Raw genomic sequence first — 6,000 nt, forward strand, 5'->3', positions numbered from 1 at the left:
TGTGTTCAGGAACAAGGATTAGATTAAAAAGGAATTAGGTTGGGATGCAAAAAAAAAAAAAACAAAATTATATTAAGGAACATTAAACCAAAGGTTTTGCCCGTTGCGAGACTCGAGGCGAGACTTTAAAGATTCAAACACAGAAAAAAAACTGTAATGTGCATTATAAACGTTTGTTTGCCATACAAAACTATCTCTAAAAATGTAATCAACAATGCTGCGTACAATATTCACTAGTACGCGGTCTGTTTTATAACTGTGGGCCCACACGAAAAAAAAAACGCAACAGATATCGTTTTTCTTTATTATCCAGTTCCAACCTAGGTTCAAAAAAAAAAAAAAAGAAAAACGGCATAATTGTGCGCAGTAGTCTAAACGGGTGGGATCTCCGCAATAAAGCTTTTGAGAGACTTTATCATATATTACGTTCACACATACAATAATGCAGTTTTGTTTCCATGTAAATTTGAATTGATCATTGATTGGATTAGAATTAATCGCCAAAATAACTAAAACGGCCGCTCTGAAATGGACAGATAGCGCCGCCGTAGCCTTGTGTGTTTGACATAACTCCACTGCTGTCACGGTGTTATTGTCCATACGGTGGCGCTTTTGTTTACATTTGGCGAATAAAGGAAAAGTTTGCTTTATTGATCCATATAATTAATTTGATTGAATTTGGATCGAATTACAGCCTTCAAACTTACCCTGCTTTCTGTCATGAATTCCGCATCATTTCATGCACAAACCTTAAAATAATCAAACACCTTGTTCACTTTAGCCATTGAAAACAATTTATTTACAAAAAAAGCACATTTTAATTAATCACCATCCGTTTGTCTCAAACATCGTTCATAAACTGGCTTCTCTTGCCCGTCGTGCTGGGCATGCCCGTTCACGCCTTCCTGCTCATTCATTCGTTTTTCCTTCATTCTCGCCTTCCTTTCTTCACATCGGGTCGTCCGTCGGTCAACGCAACGCAAAAGAGCTTTCCGAACACGCCTCGGCATCGTGTACTTAGAAACCTAAAGCTCAGGTAGAACGGGTTGAACTGCGCATCGTTGTTGTCTATACAGGTACACTCAGTAAAATAAGAGTGTGTGAACAAATTGAATTTATATCGAAGCTTTTCTTTAGCCATTCTATATCACTACATTCGCCTTCTTCTCTATTCCTTTTAATGTTTGATATAATATAATACAGAATACGGTTTCCTTTGTTTTTTTTCATAAGGATACATTTGACAATATTTACTGTTCAGAAATCAGATTCCAAAGCTTGTTTCTAGGATATGGATAAAATAAGTAAACCGAAAAATATATTGATCAAACCGCATTGAAAGTTATGCAGCTAATTTCGTGGGCTACCCTATTTCAACATTGCATAACTAACCAAAACATTGTTTATGAAAACTTAAAAAAAAATAAAATAAATGTAACATCAGTATACAAAGTATATATCGGTTTGCATTATATTTCAATACATTTTTAACAGATTAGTTCAACTAACATATGTTAGCCTTATTGGCGATAATTTAAAATCGATTTTTTTAATTCAAAATTTACCAGCGCATTTACACCTTCCCACTTAATAATTACTTATGGAAAATTTACTAATATCAATATTGTCATTATAACTTTCCAAAATTTCACTTGCTATCTTTCAATTAACATTTATTTCAAATTAAATGATCGCAAACCCTTTGGAACACGCAGTCACAATTTTATGCTCTTGAAATCGTCTTCAAATACCTTACATCTGATTCAATCATAACTGATTAGCACTAAGCTCAATTTATTCTCAATAGAAACACAGTGTAATCGAGCTGCAAAATTATCAAATCTGGGTATGGTAAATCTTACGCTTATATAGATTCATTCTCATGGTTTGACTTGATGCATATTATGTATGTCATCGAAACAATCTCTTCGTCTAGTACAGCTACAACAAGTATTCACACCATCCGCGGAACAAAATCTTATGTAAATTGTAGTATTCCAAACATTTTTTTTTAATAATCACGTAGGAGCCTAACTGAGACTGAAACTCCCATTTGTTTCAGCACACATCCATCCGTCTCAAAATTCGTTAACAAACTGACACTGAAATTATTCACAGCAACCCCCGTCCTGGTCAACGAATCCAGAGCCCATCATCATCCAACTATCTCACTCTCGCACATCAATCATTCATATATCTTTCATTCACGCGTTATCCGTATTGACTAGCTACGAGCCGCTGGCAGACTCGGGTCTGCTTTTGTATCAAAGGAAGCATCGCAGGCCATGTGATGTTTGTTTCGCATGCAGTACACTGAACAAAATTTCGCACTAAACTTGTGTCGATAAAAAGTTCTTCATTTTCAATAAAAAAATATCAGGTCATTAAGGCTTTTTACGGCATCATCAGCATCGGCAGCCATGTTGGATATGTGGCTCGAAATTTCAAAGTGATAATTCTCGGCCTTCAAAGCGAATAGTCGTATGAAAAAGTATCATCCTATTTGCTCACTCGTAGTGATTGCGATGATACTTTTTCTGTTGCGTGGCTGCAAGATTGACAGTTTTTTATCACTTCAAAAACGCGAGGCAAACAATCATTGAAAAGCAAAAAGTCAATGATTCGTATGAGAGCTTGGTGATGCATCATGACACCTTAAAATAAACAGTATGCTAAGGAAAGCTCAGTACACTGATCAAAGTTTTCGCCTCAAAACTTTGCTATCATTAAAAGCACAACTAAATCGCAGACATTTATATTTTACATAGTATTCACCAGATTAGATTGCTCTTTAATTTTATTTATCTAAATCGAAATGAGGCTTGTGTGTTTTAGTCTTTTAATGATAACCTATATTCATGATTTTTTTTTACTATATACACATAAATCTCGTATTACATGCCACGTGTCACTTCGCAAATTACCCATGCAGCAACAAATCAGGAAAATACGAAAGAGTTATTCGTTGTTTACATAATACTATACTTATTATTTATTTTCTATTCAAAATCTCGATGAAATACACTTTCTTTGATTGAGCTATGCAGAATCAATGTACCCTATCGATTCAAATTCTTCCTTAGATATTCCTCATCATGGATTCCCATTTCCAACTACGAAAAATCTCTGATCTCAAAAACGCTTCCTTGGATTGAGTTTTCCAGACTCAATTTGTCCAATCGAGCATCAAAACAACATATTCAAATCCAGTGAATCAAAATTCAACCATCGCGGAACAATAACGACAATGTCGCAACCTGAATTTGTTGCGACATTCTACCCAATGCGACATAGGTTTGTCCCAACTTGAACAGAATAGGACAAAGATCGTGCACCACGAGTTTAGAGATTTTTAAGTCTTGCATTGTGATTTTCGAGCGGTAACTTCGAGTCGGTAAACACTGCAACGCTACTGAATATGTATCATCAAAAGTTTCAATTTTGGGGTAGTAATAATTGATTATTCACGAGTTGAAAAGTACGCAACAAATTCAGCTTCAGTTTTGTCTGCAACAAAAAATTTCGAGATCACGTCATTATCTGTTACCAGTAGGGATAAAGAGTAATCGCCGCGTCTTCTTTGTTGCTTGTTTGTGCCTCTTTTGCCTGACAATTCTCTTCACTGTTCAAACCCTTTCTTTGGCACTCGTCATTATAGATTCTTATTTCCGTTTATTCAAAGTATCTAATCTCTGACACGTTTTTTTTTTTTTAATTGAGTTTTTCAGACTCAATTTGTTCAATCGATCATCGAAATCAAAGCATATTCAAACCCTTTCTTCGCCATTCGTCATTTTTGATTCTTAATAACATTCATTCAAAGTCTCTGATCTCTAACACGCTTCCTTGGATTGAGTTTTCCAGACTCAATTTGTCCAATCGACCATCACAACCGCAACATATTCAAATCCATTCTTTGGCACTCGTCATTATAGATTCTTATTTCCGTTTATTCAAAGTCTTTGAATTTCTAACATGTTATTTTTTTAGTTTTGCAGACTCAAAATCAGATCATATTCAAACCCTTTCTTCGGCATTCGTCATTATTGATTCTTATTTCCATTCATTCAAAGTCTCTGATATCTAACACGCTTCCTTGGATTGAGTTTTCCAGACTCAGTTTGTCCAATCGAGCATCAAAACCACAAAATATTCAACTCTTTCTTCGGCATTCGTCATTATAGATTCTTATTTCCGTTTATTCAAAGTCTCTGATTTCTAACATCCTTTTTATTCAATTTTGCAGACTCAATTTATCCAATCGTTGATGGTCGATCAATCAGATCATATTCAAACCCTTTCTTCGGCATTCGTCATTATTGATTCTTATTTCCATTCATTCAAAGTCTATGATATCTAACACGCTTCCTTGGATTGAGTTTTCCAGACTAAATTTGTCCAATCGAGCATCAAAACCAGAACATTCTAACCCTTTATTCGGTATTCGTCATTATTGATTCTTATTTCCATTTATTCAAAGTCTCTAATCTCTAACACGCTTCCTCGGATTGAGTTTTCCAGACTCAGTTTGTCCAATCGAGCATCAAAACCACAACATATTCAACCCTTTCTTCGGCATTCGTCATTATAGATTCTTATTTCCGTTTATTCAAAGTCTCTGATTTCTAACATCCTTTTTATTCAATTTTGCAGACTCAATTAATCCAATCGACCATCAAAATCAGATCATATTCAAACCCTTTCTTCGGCATTCGTCATTATTGATTCTTATTTCCATTCATTCAAAGTCTATGATATCTAACACGCTTCCTTGGATTGAGTTTTCCAGACTAAATTTGTCAAAACCAGAACATTCAAACCCTTTATTCGGCATTCGTCATTATTGATTCTTATTTCCAACTATTCAAAGTCTCTAATCTCTAACACGCTTCCTCGGATTGAGTTTCCCAGACTCAATTTGTCCAATCGAGCATCAAAACCACGACATATTCATACCCTTTCTTCGGCATTCGTCATTATAGATTCTTATTTCCAACTATTCAAAGTCTCTGATCTCTAACACGCTTCCTTGGATTGAGTTTTCAAGACTCAATTAGTCCTATTGAGCATCACAACCACACCATAATCAAACCCTTTTTTTGGCACGCTCATTATAGATTCTTATTTCCATTTATTCAAAGTCTCTGATCTCTAACACGCTCCCTTGGATTTAGTTCTTCAGTTTCAATTTGTCCAATCGAAACCAAAACAAACTCAAACGCTTCCTTAGAAAGTCTCTATATTAAAGACAAATAAATCAATCAGTTTTCTTAGATATTCCTTATCATAGATTCTCCTTTACAACTGCTTAAAATATCTGATCTCAAATACGCTTCCTTGGATTGAGTTTTCTAGACTCAATTTGTCCAATCGAGCATCAAAACCAGAAGATATTCAAACGCTTCCTTAGATATTCCTCTCCATAATTCTTCTTCCCAACTATTCAAAATCTCTGACCTCAAACCCCTCAAACACGGTCTCTTGGCTTGATTTTTTTTTTAGATTCAATTGGGTCCTATCGAGCATCAAAATCAGTAATTTCTTCGACATTCGTCATCCTAGATTCTATTTTGTTTTGTGGCCAGAGACCTACTCGCTCTACTGTTTTCGTTTCACCTGGAGACCTACTCGCTCCAATGTTTTGTTTTGCAGTCAGAGACCTACTTGCTCTCCTGTCATCAGGGGACCTACTCGCTCTACTTTTTTTCCGTAGCCAGAGACCTGCTCGCTCTGCTACTTTGTTTTCATCCGGAGAACTACTCGCTCCGCTATTTTCGTGTTGCAGCCAGAGACCTACTCGCTCTGTTGTTTGCTTTAGCAAACCGACTGCGCCATGTGGTAAACGATCCTGCCAAGTTCAAAACGCGCACACTCTTGGCTAAACTGCTCGTCTCAAAATTATTTATCAGACTGAAGAACGATTTTCTCAACCCCAAGATCGGCCTCTCGCGCTCGATCCAACTTTCTCTTTTCCTCTTTTCCGATTCTGCTTTCCATTTT

Source organism: Aedes albopictus, chromosome 1 (assembly GCF_035046485.1).
Source record: "Aedes albopictus strain Foshan chromosome 1, AalbF5, whole genome shotgun sequence".
Lineage (NCBI taxonomy): Eukaryota > Metazoa > Arthropoda > Insecta > Diptera > Culicidae > Aedes > Aedes albopictus.